Below are 15485 nucleotides of genomic sequence, written 5' to 3'. Positions count from 1 at the left end.
TAAACAAGAAGGAAACTGTGCTGTTTTATGCTGAGAGCAATGTCAACTGGCTACTGCAGTATCACCTAGAATTTTCATAACTTACATCTTATACAAATAAATTTCCTTTTCATTCTACAGCTGATATTGAAACCGTGATTTTTTATTTGGAATCCCTGCTGGGGCTAAACATTCAAACTAAAACATACCTGTGAAGCTCACAGACACTTTCAAACTACCAGTCTATTTTCAGGCCTGGGGACAGCCACTTACATACACAAGAGTCTCATCTGGTGCTTGGCAGTGGGTAGAAGGTGACAAAGGATCACTCCACACTCTCATCACAGCTATCCGCACAGGACTGCTGGCAGTGTTCATATTCCAGGATCCAAATAGTAAGAACGCACTACATCTTACTGAGTAAGCTTCTAAGAAACGGCTTTATATCTCTGTACTTTCTCTGTGTGCTAAGAGCTTTAGATTCCTATAAAAATAATTTCAACTGTTGCAAATTACTGAATGCTTAGAAAATAAAAATTATTTGCTTTTTTACTTAACTGTAATGAGGACTCAATGTGAAGAAGCACTCATTAACAGTCTAGGTCAGAAAGTGGTGTCTGGTCTGGCACTGGAGAAGCCTGCAGCCCACTCTAAGTCCCTGTGTTAGCTTCCCTGTTCTAGATGGTTCTGGCTTCATGCTGATGTGAGCCTCACAGAGCAGTACTAATGGCTCAAACAGTTCCTGCTACCATTGTGGGAGACGTGTTCACAGCTCCCAGCTTCAGCCAGACATTCTGGGAGTGAACCAGAATATGGGCATTCTCTTTTATCTCCCTGCCTCTCAAACAGATATATAAATTTATTTTTTTTAAAGATCTATTTATTTTTATTACAAAGTCAGATACACAGAGAGGAGGAGGGACAGAGAGGAAGATCTTCCGTCCGATGATTCACTCCCCAAGTGAGCGCAACGGCCGGTGCTGCGCCGATCCGATGCCGGGAACCAGGAACCTCTTAAGGGTCTCCCATGCGGGTGCAGGGTCCCAATGCATTGGGCCGTCCTCGACAGCTTTCCCAGGCACAAGCAGGGAGCTGGATGGGAAGTGGAGCTGCTGGGATTAGAACCGGCGCACGTATGGGATCCCAGAGCGTTCAAGGCGAGGACTTTAGCTGCTAGGCCACGCCGCCGGGCCCTCAATCAGATATATAAATTTAAACACCCATGAATTGTATAGTCTCATTTTATGGGCAATCCTGATATTTAAAAATGTATGCTCATAGAAGCAAGATTTCTTCTATCAGAACCTTTGTAAACATTTTGAAGTTTCTGAGAAATTCAACACTTATTTCATTTTAGTGCCTTTCTCTAATGTTTTACAAGCAGTTTTACTTCTCTAGTCCACTCCAAGAAGACGTGGTTCTCCTTCCAATTTCATGATTATGAGATGCTTTTGGTCCTTCTTGTTAGTAATGCAGAAGTCATGTGCTATGGCCCTGCGCGGTGGCCTAGCAGCCAACATCCTCACCTTGCACATGCCAGCCATATGGGCACTGGTTCGTATCACAGTTGCCCTGCTTCCCATCCAGCTTCCTGCTTGTGGCCTTGGAAAACAGTGGAGGATGGCCCAAAGGCTTGGGACCCTGCACCCGCATGGGAGACCTGGAGGAGGTTCCTGGCACTGCACTGGCTTAGCTCCAGCCACTGTGGCCACTTAGGGAGTAAAATCAGTGGACAGAAGATCTTCCTCTCAGTATATCTGACTTTCAAAAAAAAAAAAAAAAAAAAAAGGGCCCGGCGGCGTAGCCTAGCAGCTGAAGTCCTCACCTTGACCGCCCCGGGATCCCATATGGGCGCCGGTTCTAATCCCGGCAGCTCCACTTCCCATCCAGCTCCATGCTTGTGGCCTGGGAAAGCAGTCGAGGACGGCCCAGAGCTTTGGGACCCTGCACCTGCATGGGAGACCTGGAAGAAGTTCCTGGTTCCCTGCTTCGGATTGGCATAGCACCAGCCGTTGCGGTCACTTGGGGAGTAAATCATCGGACGGAAGATCTTCCTCTCTGTTTCTCCTCCTCTTTGTATATCTGACTTTGTAATACAATAAATAAATCTTTTTTTTTAAAAAAAAAAAGGTCACACTGCAGAGGGCACCAGCACAAGAGTGCTGTCATAGAGCCAGCTGCCTGGTCATATCAAGCCTGCTGATTAATGAGAGCCCGTGTGCACCCTATTCAAACTCTCTGAAACAGAGACAACAGCGCCTGGTTCACTGAACTGTTGTGAAGACTAAAACAGTTAATATATATAAAATGCCCAGACCAGTAGCACTCAAGTATAAACATCTATCTACTGGTATTCTAATTATTAGACCGAAATGTGTCTTGAGATGCTATGAGGTCTAACAGAATTAGCATAAGCCATTTAAAAATGTGATTAAGCATGTAGAAATCCACTGTTAAGTGTTTTCAACTGAAGTCCATAGGAGACCCAGAAGCTCTAGCCTCCTGGCTTCAGATCGGCTCAGCTCCAGTCACTGTGGCCATTTGGGGAGTGAACCAGCAGATGGAAGATCTTTCTGCTTCTCCTTCTCTCCGTAAATTTCATCTGCCTTTCCAATAGAAATAAATAAATCTTAGTAACAACAACAAGAATGGTGGGGTAAATGCTCACATATGATTTCTCATTTAATTGAAAATAACTGCAAAAAAGAGAATTCACCTGAATTATACTTCAAAGAATAGTAAATATCAAATTTTTTTTTTTATTCTAGAGCTAAGGAGATGAAACAACTATCCATTCTGTGAACAAGTAGTACTTTCTTTTTTAAAGAATAAATGATTTACTTGTTCATTTGAAAGGCAGAGTTACAAAGAGACAGACAGAAGAACTTCCATCTGGTGGTTCATCGTCCAAATGACTACACTGGTGGGTGCTGGGCCAGGCTGCAGCCAGAGCTTCAGCCAGGCTCTCACGTGAGTGCAGAGACCCAAGTGCTAAGGCCATCTGCTGCTGCTCTCCCACACGCATCAGCAGGGAGCTGCATCAGAAGTAGAAGAGCTGGGACATAAACTGACACCCATCTGAGATACCAGTGTCACCGGTGGAAGCTTAACTGCTAAGCCATAACGCCAGTCCCCTAAGCTATATTTTATCAAAAAAAATTAATAGGCAACATATCATCTACTTCCACAGCTACAAGAGAAATGTGCATATTGTGTCAAAAGTACATAAATCAGTACTTCAGAAATGAAGCAGGAGCCTGGTGCAATAGCCTAATGGCTAAGCCAAGATGCCATATGGGCATTGGCTCATGTCTCAGCTGCTCCACTTCCTTTCCAGCTCCCTGCTTGTGGCCTGGGAAAGCAGTCAAAGATGGCCTGAGGCTTTGGGATCCTGCAACTGCATGGGAGAACTGGAAGAAGCTAATGGCTCCTAGCTTAGCTCCAGCCATTGTGGCCACTTGGGGAGTGAATCAGCGGATGAACAATTTTTCTCTCTGTTCTTCTCTCTTTCTATAAATCTGCCTTTCCAATAAAAATAAATACATCTTCAAAAAAAAAAAAGGAAATGGAAAAGGAAGACATACTCATTTTAAATGACAGATGAGAAAAAAACAGGTAGTGAAGAAAAGAAAGAAATACATGGAATTATTTTGTTTCTTTTCCTTTCTGTAGTTTTAATTATTTCCTCAAATGTTCTATATCATGTAACTTCTTCAAGAACATAAATCTTAAAGTGAGAAAATGGTCATGTATTTCCAAATTGAAAAAAGTAAACATAATGTAATCAGCAGAATACTGACTTTTGTATCATGTCAAAATTTAGGAAGAGTTAACTATAGGTAGAATTTACACCGAGATGCCTCTGGTTTTTAATGTTAGTGACACAGAAGTCAAACTACAGATATAATCCATCAAAGACCAGGACTGCACAGAAAAGAAAGTCATGTGAAACAATCCAGGAATTCCTTTGTGACTTTTTAAAAATCTTGACAAGAAAAAAGGACAGATACATCACAAAGATCAAAAAGCTTTTCAAAGATACTATGGGTATTATTTTTTTAATCTGGGGTCCTAAACTTTTACATCTCTACCTACAACCATGTTTAAGAAATATTAGCATAAATTGAAATACAGCTCTTCTTCTTCCTCTATTTTCTTGCTCTTTCAAACACAGTTGGTCTGAGGCCAGTGTTGTACAACGAGTTAGGCCACCACCTGCACCACCCAAATGAGCACCAGTTCAAGTTCCCAGGCTCCACTTCAACGCAGCTCCACGTCAATCTGCCTGGGAAGGCAGGAGAACATGTTTTAGGCATTGGGGCTCTTGTCACTCACGTGGGACACCTGAATGGAGTTCACGGCTCTTGGATTCTGCCTGGCCCATCTCTAACCACTATGGCCACTTAATGTCTCTCTATCTTTACCTCTCTCTAATTGCTTTCCAATTAAGTAAGATAAAATTTAAAAAACAAAGTTGGTCTTTAAAATTCAGATATATACGCACTTAGGTACATTTAAATGTCACAATAAGGAATACACAATGTGAATAAAAATAGAGCAGAGGCCAAGGCTGTTGAACAGCATGTTTATCTGCCACTTAGGACACCTCAATTTCCACACAGGATTATGTGTTTCCAATCCATCCTACCACTAACATATCTGGAAATTCACAGGTGACAACCCACGTGGGAGACTTGGATAGTTTCTGGCTTTGGCCTGGTGAATCCTGGCTTTTGTCCCATTTGGGGAGTGAAACAGTGAATGAAAGTTCGATCTCCTCCTTTCTCAGTCTATTTCTAATAAATCAATCAATCTTAAGAAATAAAACACACTAACTGAACCACCACTAAGCTATCTCTACATTAGCCTTTCAATATGGCAGCATTAAACAGGTATTTGCATATTTCTAAAATACTAATCAGGGGTTTTAGTCCAGAAACAGTTTTTTTTCACCTCTTCCTTTCAAGTCTGCTTTTCAAAGTAATTTTAGGGGCCAGTGCGGTGACACAGCAGGCTAAGCCACCACTTGCTGCACCAGCATACCATTTGGGTTCGTTTGGATCCTGACTATTCCACTTTTGATCCAACTCCCTGCTAATGGGCCTAGGAAAGCAACACAGGATGACTGCATAGGGCCCCTTGCACCCATGTGGCAGACCTGAAAGAAGCTCCTGGCTGGGCCCAGTAGGGTGGCCTAGCGGCTAAAGTCCTCGCCTTGAAAGCCCCGGGATCCCATATGGGCGCCGGTTCTAATCCCAGCAGCTCCACTTCCCATCCAGCTCCCTGCTTGTGGCCTGGGAAAGCAGTCGAGGACGGCCCAAGGCATTGGGACACTGCACCCGCGTGAGAGACCCGGAAGAGGTTGCTGGTTCCCGGCATCGGATCGGCGCTCACCGGCCCATTGCGGCTCACTTGGGGAGTGAAACATCGGATGGAAGATCTTCCTCTCTGTCTCTCCTCCTCTGTGTATATCTGGCTGTAATAAAATGAATAAATCTTTAAAAAAAAAAAAAAAAAAGAAGCTCCTGGCTTTGGACCTGCACACCTCCAGCTGTTGTGGCCTTTTGCAGAACGAACCAATGGATGAAAGATATCTCTTTCCCTTTCTTTATAACTCTACATTTCAAACAAAAAAAATTTTTTTAATAATTTTCGATCTTTCCTTCCTTGGAGTCTCCTCCTGTCACTAAGGTAGTGGACTTCTCTCACTCCCCCTTACATGAATCTTGCTTTGCCCACTGGAAAAAAAAAAAATTCAAAGCTAATATAAATAGTTGAAGGATGATGGAAGAAATTCACAATTTAAAAATAATTTTGAGCCATAAGGGCTCAACAGCTAAATCCTAACCTTGGAATCGCTGGGATCCCATATGGGAGCTAGTTCATGTCCCAACTGCTCCACTGCCCATCCAGCTCCCTGTTTATGGTCTGGGAAAGCAACAGAGGATGGCCCAAAGCCATGGGACCCTGCACCCATGTGGGAGACCCGGGAGAAGCTCCTGTCTTCTGGCTTACGAATGCCTCAGTCCTGGTCGTTGCAGCCATCTGGGAAGTAAACCACTGGGTAGAAGATCTTTCTCCCTCTCCTTTCCATTAATCTGATCTGTCTTTCCAAAAAAAATAAGTAAATCTTTTTTTAAAAAGTTTTAAAAGATCAGAATGCAAAAGAAACACAAAGCATAATTACAAATATAAAAGCATCTCACATACAATAATGTATCTTCCATTACTCCACTGCCTCCTATACTTTAATGATCACCACTTAGTAAAAACTATTAATTCTGTACTTCAGGTCACAAAAACGTCAAAAGTGTAATGAAGTCTACATTTTAGTCAATACATCAAAAGCCAATTCTTTGACTTTAATATTAGACTTTTCAACAGCAGCACTCCTCAGATTTTACATGTACTCCAGGATATTGTCCTGAATACAGAATCAACTGACTTGTTCATACCTTCCTCTACCCCACTGCCATTGCTGGCAATGCCCTTCATCTCTTCACAGCCCCAAAGCCTGCCCAGGTGCGAGGAGCTCTAGGAAGCATCCTGTAAGGTGCTTCCCCGGGGATTCACTCCCTCCTGAGAGCGCTCCATACTCCACCTTTCTGCTACTGAATGGATGGCACTGAAAAATCCACTTTTGTGCCTTGCCTCCGGGATTCTGATTTTCAGATCCTGAAATTCAAGGGCTTATTCCTATTCTTAATAACCACCATAGGACCTGTGTGCAGAAAAGAAATTTGTTGGACCTAGTGTTTATTTCATGCTTCAATTTCCCCAAGTAAACAATCATCTATGCATTCAAAGATGCACTTCAGAAAAACACAAACCACAACAGGTCATCTCCATTCCTATAATGCAACATGGATTAACAAGGATTACTTCCAGTTCTATGATGGTAAGTACTATTCTACCAATTAATTTTGTCAGAGAGCATATTTGTGTAGGAATCACATTTGGTTTTAAAGTTCTGACTTGAACTTGGATGCATCAGATTAAATGTGAATAGCCTAAACTGTAAGCAGCAGGGTTTTTTTTTGAAAGATTTATTTTTATTGCAAAGTGAGATATACAAACAAAGAGGAGGAGAGACAGAGAAGATTCTCTGTCCGATGATTCACTCCCCAAGTGAGCACAACGACCGGTACTGCGTCGATCCAAAGCCAGGAGCCAGGAGCCTTCTCCAGGTCTCCCACACAGTACAGGGTCCCAAAGCTTTGGGCCGTCCTCGACTGCTTTCCCAGCTACGAGCAGGGAGCTGGATGGGAAGCAGGGCTGCTGGGATTAGAACCGGCGCCCATATGGGATCCCAGAGCATTCAAGGTGAGGACTTTAGCCACTAGGCCACTGCGCTGGGCCCCAGCAGAGTTTTTAAAAGGTTGTTATGCTTGGGCTCTACCTCAGGCATCTGACCTCATCTGTAAACTCTGACCTCATTAACAGTCAGCAAAGATGGCAAGCCAGTGTATTTCAGTCCAGCGAGTCAAAATCAGGGCATCTCAAACAGACTGCACATTTATGTGTGCACATTCCTTACACCAGAACAAGCAAATATATCCCATTTGTCTTCTCAGGTTTATTTACATGAAAGGCACACTGACAGAGAGGGACAGACAGTTCTTGCATTTGCTGGCTCAATCTCCAAATGGCTACAACAGCCAGGTCTGGGCCAGCCCTAAGTCAGGCTCCAGGAACCCTGTCCTGATTTCCCACCCAGATGGCAGAAGTCTGCTGCCTTCCAGGCACATTAGCAGGAAGCTGGACTGGAAGCAGTGCAGCCAGGACTCAAAATTCAAAATTCTCAAGTGGCAGCTTAACCAGCTGTGTGGCAACAACAGCACTATATTACACACACACACACACCCTAGTGCCCTTAAGATTTACTAATTTACGGAGAGTTACCAAGAAAGTGGGAGAGAGATCTCCCATCTGCTGGTGTGCTCCCCAGATGGGCGTAAAGACCACTGTTGGGACAGCAGGAAACCAGGAGCTTCACCTAGGTCTCTCAGAGGGCCTTAATGCAATGCTTTCCCTAGGCTGCTGGCAGGGAGCTGGATCAGCAGGGGAGCAGCAGGGATACAAACCAGCGCCCATATGGGATGCTGGCAATGCCTTAAACTGCTATGCTGTAATGTTAGTACTTCCATCTCCACATGGTGGCATAATAAGCTAATCCTCCACCTATGATGCCAGCATCTCACATGGGTGCATGCTTGAGTCCTGGCTGCTCCACTTTCCAATCCAGCTCTCTGTTTACACCTTGGGAAAGCAGCAGAGGATGGTTCAAGTACTTGGGCCCCTGCACTGACATGGGAGACCTGGAAGAAGCTCCTGGCTCCTGGCTTCAGAACAGCTCAGCTCAGCTCCAGCCATTGCAGCAGCCATTCAGGAAGTGAACCAGCAGATGGAAGGTCTCCATTTCTCCCTCTCTTCAAATTAAGTAAATAAATATTTAAAATACATATGTATATATACTCCCTGTCTTTAGACTCCCCCCACCAAATATCAATCAGAAAGTCTCACTGAAAAAAAAAAAAGGCCAATTAGTATGGCCTCACTAAAATGTAGATTTAGAAAAATATACAGCACCTAAAACAAAATGGCCCTGAGCACCACTGACTTAACACACAGTGGATAAAAAACTTTTTATCACTTTGGGTTCTGTTTCTCAACATATCCTTCACCTTGGCTTCTTAAAAACTAATGTTCACAGCAAATGCCAAGAGCATATGGAAACTCTGCAAACCACATAATGTATCCAAACTCCATCGTTTCCCTCATAATGAAGTACTGCCTTGCCCCTTCTAGTCTATAGCTTCTAATTTCTGTGGACTGGGAGAGCAAAAGAAGGAGTACAAGCAGGTACTGAGAGGGGACTTCTGGGAGTCTTCCACGAATAAAGCATTCATCTTTTCACCTGCCCACAGTGTTCTTTACTTCCATGTAGACTTTATGGCTCAAGGCTTCTAGTATTTCCACTTGCTATATTTCTCCAATATTTTTACAGCTATACATCCCAAACGTCTTAAACGATGATTTCAGTTATAATCAGAGCACAAACATTTACCACACAGAGACAATGCTAAAAGGGTGTGAGTAAGAAAACATCACCGGCTTTTCAGTAGAAGAAAGATGACTTTTCATTATCACTTCTTACGAAAGCATTAACACCCACTCAATTGAAAAATCCGACTGAGGCAAAGATTTAAAAGGGAGGAAAAGGGAAGAGCAAGAAGCCGACAGGCTATTTTCGTCATTACTGGTCAGTATTGATTAAGCACCCAAAACGCCTGCGGTCTGATACAGACTCTGAAAGACGGTGCTGAAAACTAGCCCTGCACCAAAAAACGCAAAGGACGGGGCCGGGGGCGCCTGGGGGAAACACCTCAAGACTCGGCTCGCTCAGTTTCAATAGCTGGCCCGGAGGAGGAGCACAAGATTCAAAAAGTAATCCGCTCTACCTCGTTCATGAACGAAAGCCAAATTTTACCCGATGCCCCACAACTTACTCGCGAAGTGCAGAGAGAAGCAACCAGGGCCCGGCGAGACCCAACTCCGCCAGAGAAGCGGCTTCCGAAGCTGAAAAACAGGGGCACAACACAAACCAGTCAGGTCGTCGCTCCAGAAATTTCCAAGCGCCGGGCTCCCGGGGAGGCGGCGCGGGCACCTGTCACTCGGGCGGCCCCCGCGGGGTCTGGGCCCCGGACGACGCGGCCTGGGGTCCGGCCCGCTCCGCCTCGGCCCTCCCGCGCCCTGCTGCCCGGCGACGCTCTGCCCAGACGGGCCCGCCGCCTCAGGCCGTGTCCTCACCGAGCCGAGCCCGGGGCGCTCGAGGCACACGAGCGCGTTCGAACCGCCACAACCGCCCCGGGCGCCTCCGGAGCGGACTGCCGCGAGGCCGGTCCGCCTCCCGTACTCACCGGGCCTCACCGGCCGCCGGCTCGGCCCTCCTCCGGTCGCGGCTCCCGAGGTGGCCGCACTGGGCGTTGGGACTGGGTTGGGGTCAAGTGTCGGGAGCGGGGAGGGGGCGGAGGCCGAGCTCGCGACGGGGCCGGGGAGCCGCGCGTGTGGGCTCGGCGGGCGGGCTGGACGCCGCCGGGCACTAACGGGTCCGCGGGGCCGGGCGGCGGGCGGCGGGGAGCGCGGCTGCAGGCTGCGGTGAGGGCGGGCAGAGCGAGCGCGGCCGCGGGCGGGCGGGCGGGCGCAGGGCGGGAGGGAAGCCCGGCGGAGGGGGCGGCGTGAGAGCCGCGGGAGGGGGCGGGGCCTGGCGCGCCGGCCGCCGCCGCGCGCCGGGGGTTTGTTTATTTTCTCGGTTGACGGCGTCGCTGGCGCGGGGTTCTAGAAGCTCGCGGCTGACGCCAGCGCCCCGAGTTGGGAGGAGAGGACTAGAACCACCTGCTGGAGAAAGGGGAGCTACGGGGGCCGGGCAGGGTCCAAACGTCTCACGTAGGCGGCGGCGCCAGCGGTCCTCGGGGTCACGGCGAAGTGAGCGTTCGCTCCCCGAGCGGCGGGAGAGGAGAGAGGCCTGGCTGAGGGAAGGGGCCGCCATGCCACGCCCCCGCAGCATCGCCGAGAGCCGTTCGAGGGGCCCTGGAGGCCCGGCTTCCCGGCTTCTCGGGCACCGACCTGTAGTCAGAAAAGTCGGACCGGTACTGCCGGGGAGGATTTCCAATGGCAGGACTGCATCCGCTCCCTGTGGAGGTCCCTAACGAACATTCCTCGGTTCTCTGGAGCGCCAGGCTAAAGATGGCCCTTTCACGTGATGCTCCATCCCGCGGTAGACGTCTCATTTTGCAGGCGAAGTGGAGCGACTTACCCAAAGCCCTCCCCCTCCCCCCCAGCTAATCAATGCCTGAGCTGCACCTCAGCTGACCCTTGGCGCCTGCCGCAGCCTCGCACGACCCCCTTATATCAATCACTTCGACTCCACAAATAGGAGAATAATATACTCCGGGGGTTACAAAGCGGCGGTGAAGATATGTTTTCCTCATCCTCAATGAGTAGGGCATTAAAACAGTGATGAGAGATAAACAGTGACAGATGTCACGTGCAAAATACGCAGCAGAGCATCCGAAAACCTCTGGGGGCTGTCAGGGGGAGAGGGGCAGACAGGAAGGAAGACAGCACGGAAGAGGATGCGTTTGGAATGGACCCTTGGGGATGGAAGAACACACTGGCATTCAGAAGCCAAGCCTGTTCCAGAACTAGCAAGACTCGGGGTATGTTGAGAAGCGATGGAGGTGAAGGAAAATAGACCCACAGATGGGTTGGGGAGTGTAATCACTTCCGTTAGTTGGCCTTCTCTGAAGTTAAAAATTGGTGTGGAGAAGCAAAGAAAGGAAGGTTTCCCCCTTTTCTCCCCAACTGTTGATCTCTGTGAAGGTACGCGGAAATCAGAAATGGACAAACTGACAGCTTCAGTGGGTCCCAGGAAGGCTAACAGAGCTAGATGTGGGACAGAAGGAATTTGAGTGTGGTTGTGAGAACACACTCTGTGTAGAAACTGAATCTAAAGAATTTGGCCACTGATCCGTGAATTGGGAGTAGGAAAAGAGAAAGATAGCAGAGGTTTGAGTGTGTAGCTACTCAAGAGGTAGGAAGAGACAATTGTTAGAGAAAGATGGATTTTGAAAAAAGATCATTGGTTTAGATTCGTTTTAAGGCTGTGAAGGGGTGCATGGCGCTAATGAGACAGGTTTTGACGTAAAGACTACTGAAGTAGACATGAGATTGGGAGAGAACCTGCCTAGCAGGAACCGCACTCCGAGAGGAAGGAAGAACCAGGGAAAAAGAGTGTAGAGTCTTGCCACTCACGGTGTGGCGGGTGGCCCAGCAGCATGCTGGAACACGGACCCTTGTCCCCCACCCTGGAGCTGCAAATCAGCACCTTCCATGGGACAGACACGTGGGAGCTTTGTACCACATCGAATTTTGAGGAGCTCTGATCGAGATGAAAGACGCCAACAAAGAAAGGGGGAAGAGGTGGTGAGAGAACCAGGGTTAGACCGAGTCATCGAAGCAAGGTGAACTGGGGTTTCACTAAAGCCAGGCAGAAAGTGTTGGTTAGTAGTATCCAATAGTATTCCGCAGAGGCAGAAAAGCTCAAGGAAGGAAGGCCCTTTGTGATGAGCTGGGAGGGTCATTATGACCACGTGATTCTAATTGAAGGCTTGGAACCGGCAGCTTCCTGACCAGGAATGGCCTTGTGGATCCAGTCCCCCTGGCTCCTGTGTGTATGGGGCATGCCAAAGGGAACAGGTAGAGCTGAGAGCAGGAGAACATCATTCTGTCCTAGCTGCTTGTGATTTCCCGATGAGACAAGCCGCACGATTGTCAGGGCAGGTGGCTAACCCATCACAATTCAGTCTTGCTGTGTCCCAGAACATGTAGATTACTTACTGCATAGCCTCCCTTTAAGCTGGATATGGTCAAGGATTAAGTTACTGGCAGTTGAATGTGGACAAAAGTTAAACCCACCACCATCAGGCCACCTCCTTCAAGCATTTTCCTTTCTGCCAGCTGGACCTTGGACACGGTGACTGTACTGTGATTGTGCAGATGACGGCCAGGCCCTCAGGCTGGCAGAGCCACAAGAAAGTCGCTACCTGGATGAAGGAGAGCTGCACCCTGACTCAATTGTCTGAACAGGTATAAATTTTTATTGTGTGGCAACCATGCCATGGTGCGGTCTGTTTGTTACAGTAAATTAGACTATAGCTGAGGTAGTCATTAAGCGGGGAGCTCTCAGGGATGATGAGAAAGGTATATATAAAAAAGTCTATGGAGGGAGAGTGAATTGACAAGGAAATATTGTAAGTTTTCCAAATAATAATAAGGACTCCCTTGCATAAGTGGTCATGAATTTAGAGTGAGACCAGTTAGTTGGTTGTGCATTTTCCCCCAACCTTATTCACTGACTCATGTGCAAGTATTGAGTTGTAGTTTGGTAGTCGCCGCAACTGAGGTTTGGCCAGGCAAGTATCCTGTGGAGAGGAGGGCAGAGTGCTTGAAGGTAACAGCAAAGGAGACATTATGATATCAGAGGTGGCAAGAGGGGGCTGGGGAGTGGCTCAGAGGTGGCAGCGTGACCAGATTGGTGCTTCTGTTCAGGTTGCTGGATTGCTGAAGTTTGGCTACTCCAGGGAAGGAACCAGAGAGAGAAAACTTGGAGTCAGATTATGGGACAGGTTGAAGTTATTGATATGCTATCTATCCTGAGAATGCACAGCTGAAGTAGTAGAGGGCACAGTATCCCTTGAAGAGGAGAACTCGAGGAATTGAAAGTCAGTAAAGATTTTGAAAAGCCCGTCCACATAGTTCACATGTATTTGGTGCACTGTGTGAGAATTACCACCAGAATGATAACACAACAGTATCGGAGTAGTGAGTAGTCTTGGAGAGTAACAATGACCATGGTGCTAAAATCTTTAAACAATGGTGGGTTGAATTTTTGAATTAGGCTGCCCAAGGCCATCAGGGTTCCATGTTTTCATCTGTCACAGATATCACATTTCATTTGAACAGGTGCTGTCAATTTTTACATTGCTAATATGGAGTCCCTAACTGCTTCTTTCTGACCTCTCATATTACAGATGGTAGCAGCTTTCTTTTACAGGAAGTACCCATCTGTCGGTGTTATAAACAGAACACATGCCAGGCTTCCCAGTTCAAATGAATCAACTTTAAAATTTATCATAAACTTATGAACTGTTCTATCTCAAATACATCCCAAATAGTTCCATAGTGATACTAGCTTTGTCACATCAAATATCACACAACAAAGGTTCCATATCTACATTTAAAAACAAACTATAGTTTCAATATAGGTAAGGACTGAATAAAGACCTGACAAATGGAAAAATAACAAGATTCCCGGTAGCTTGGAAAATAATGCACATATTGTATAGTAGAGTGTCAGGGGCTGGATCACACCTCTCACCCTGTGAGAGTACTACAGAATAATGCAATAGACATGTATTCAGTATACAGGCAGATACTTTAAAAAGTTTGTGGAAATGTTTAAATTATGTTTGTTTTCATGCAAAATTTTTGAAATCCATTTACAGATTTCTCATAATATGCATTTTTAAAGATTTATTGTTTTAAAGATTTATTTTTATTGCAAAGATATACAGAGAGGAGGAGAGAGAGGAAGATTCTCTATCTGATAATTTACTCCCCAAGTGACCACAATGGCTGGTGCTGCGCCAGTCCGAAGCCAGGAGCCAGGAACTTCTTCCAGGTCTCCCATGTGGGTGCAGGGTCCCAAAGCTCTGGGCCGTCCTCGACTGCTTTCCAAGGCCACAAGCAGGGAGCTGGATGGGAAGCGGAGCTGCCGGGATTAGAACCAGTGCCCATATGGGATCCCAGCACGTTCAAGGCGAGGATTCTAGCCACTAGACTACCATGCCAGGCCCAAGATTTATTTATTTTTAGTGGAAAATCATATATGCAGAGAGAAGGAGAGACAAAGATCTTCCATCCACTGATTCATTCCCCAAGTGGCTGCAACAGCCGAAGCTGAACCAACCCAAAGCCAGGAGCTTATTCCGGTTCTCCCACATGGGTGCAGGGTCCCAGGGCTTTGTGCTGTCCTCTACTGCTTTCCCAGGGCACAGGCAGAGAGCTGGATGGGAAGTGGAGCAGCTGGGACACTAACTGGCACCCATATGGGATCCCAGCGCATGCAAGGCGAGGACTTTAGCCACTAGGCTACTGTGCCAGGCCCCTATAATGTGCATTTTTAACGAATAACATAAGACCTAATGGTTAAATTTAAATGTGATGCATTGAGCACATTTTCCTCCATTTACTCCAGACACCTTAGTAAAATGAATAAAGAAAAGAAAAATCCCTAAAGACAAAAAGGGAAAGAGAGCCCTGTTGAAGGAGAATGTCAGTGAAACTTAAGGATGTGGAAGGCACATAGCTGAGTGGAAATTTGTCTGTCAGTGCTTAGAAAGTTAGTATTACCTTGCATGAACAGAATCTAAAATGAATCCAAATGAAAGGGAAAATGATGCAGGGAAATAAGTATTCTTTTCAAAATAAGAAACTCAGCATCTCTCTTAACTCTTGGGGTGGGCACTTGGCCCTTGGTTAGGATGCTTGGGATACCTGCCTGCCATTCACAGCGCCTAGGTTCCAGTCCTACCTTTGCATTCAGTTGCAGCTTCCTGCTCATGCAGTCCTTGGAAAGGTAGCAAGATGCTCAAATAGTTGGGCACCTGCCACCCATGCGAGAGATCTGAATTGAGTTCTGGGCTTCTAGCTTAAGCCTGGCCTAGGTCTGGCTGGTCTGGGCATTTGCAGAATAAACCAACAGATGGGAGATTCCCCAATATCCCTCTCCCCATTCTCCCTTCCTTCCCTGTGTGTTTCTGTCTCTGTGAGTCTCAAATAAAAAAAGAATTAATCGATTAGCTCCCAACTATACTTCTTAGGTAACTATTAGAGGGAGATACTATACTCAAATAAAATCATAAATCAAGAAGCAGAAAAAAGAA

The 15485-nt window shown here is 46.7% G+C and overlaps 1 protein-coding gene across 3 annotated transcripts in view; it reads right to left on the bottom strand.

Annotated features, from left to right (window-relative positions):
• GKAP1 (G kinase anchoring protein 1) overlaps window positions 1-9999 on the bottom strand; it is a 68799-nt gene extending 58800 nt beyond the window's left edge. The window contains exons 1-2 of one of the 3 annotated variants that reach the window (XM_058672619.1): window positions 9900-9999; window positions 9489-9558 (exon numbers count right to left, since the gene is read on the bottom strand). The gene's annotated coding sequence lies outside the window, so the exon portion shown is untranslated. Of the gene's footprint in view, window positions 1-9440; window positions 9559-9789; window positions 9848-9899 lie in introns of those variants that run through there. The other 2 variants (XM_058672620.1, XM_058672621.1) reach the window with 2 other exon arrangements.
• Window positions 10000-15485: the final 5486 nt, after the last annotated feature.

Source organism: Ochotona princeps, chromosome 14, assembly GCF_030435755.1.
Source record: "Ochotona princeps isolate mOchPri1 chromosome 14, mOchPri1.hap1, whole genome shotgun sequence".
NCBI lineage: Eukaryota > Metazoa > Chordata > Mammalia > Lagomorpha > Ochotonidae > Ochotona > Ochotona princeps.
This window is presented reverse-complemented; position numbering and strand designations above follow the sequence as displayed.